Below are 370 nucleotides of genomic sequence, written 5' to 3'. Positions count from 1 at the left end.
AAGCTTAAAAGAAACATACAAAATTTTTAACAATTAGAGCGGAGTCGCTATACGAAGCTTGGGAGCGTTACAAGACATTTTTACGACATTGTCCTCAACATGACTTCAATGTGCAACAAGAAATCTCGATATTTTATGATGGAGTCAATGTGTTCGCTCGCTAACTTCAAGACTCTCAAGAGCCCATGACAAAGAAGGGTTTGACAACAAATAAAGCTTTTATTGACGAATCTGCTAAGAATTCAAGAGAGTATCACAACCCAAAGGAGGATTTCACTAGAGGAAAATCAAGTAAATATGGAGGTCAAGATGCTATCAGTTCAGTAATTACGAAGTTCGACACAATAGAAGAAAGGATCACAAAAACGGG

General features: G+C 37.3%; 1 non-coding gene across 1 annotated transcript; it reads right to left on the bottom strand.

Moving 5' to 3' along the window:
• On the bottom strand, positions 1-106 carry LOC145080775 (small nucleolar RNA R71). The gene has a single exon (XR_013695360.1). It is a non-coding gene; the product is annotated as a small nucleolar RNA R71 (small nucleolar RNA).
• Positions 107-370: the final 264 nt, after the last annotated feature.

Source organism: Lactuca serriola, chromosome 1 (assembly GCF_051521515.1).
Source record: "Lactuca serriola cultivar US96UC23 chromosome 1, Lser_US96UC23_V15, whole genome shotgun sequence".
Classification (NCBI taxonomy): domain Eukaryota; kingdom Viridiplantae; phylum Streptophyta; class Magnoliopsida; order Asterales; family Asteraceae; genus Lactuca; species Lactuca serriola.
Note: the sequence above shows the minus strand (reverse complement) of the source record. Positions and strands in the feature narration are given on the sequence as shown.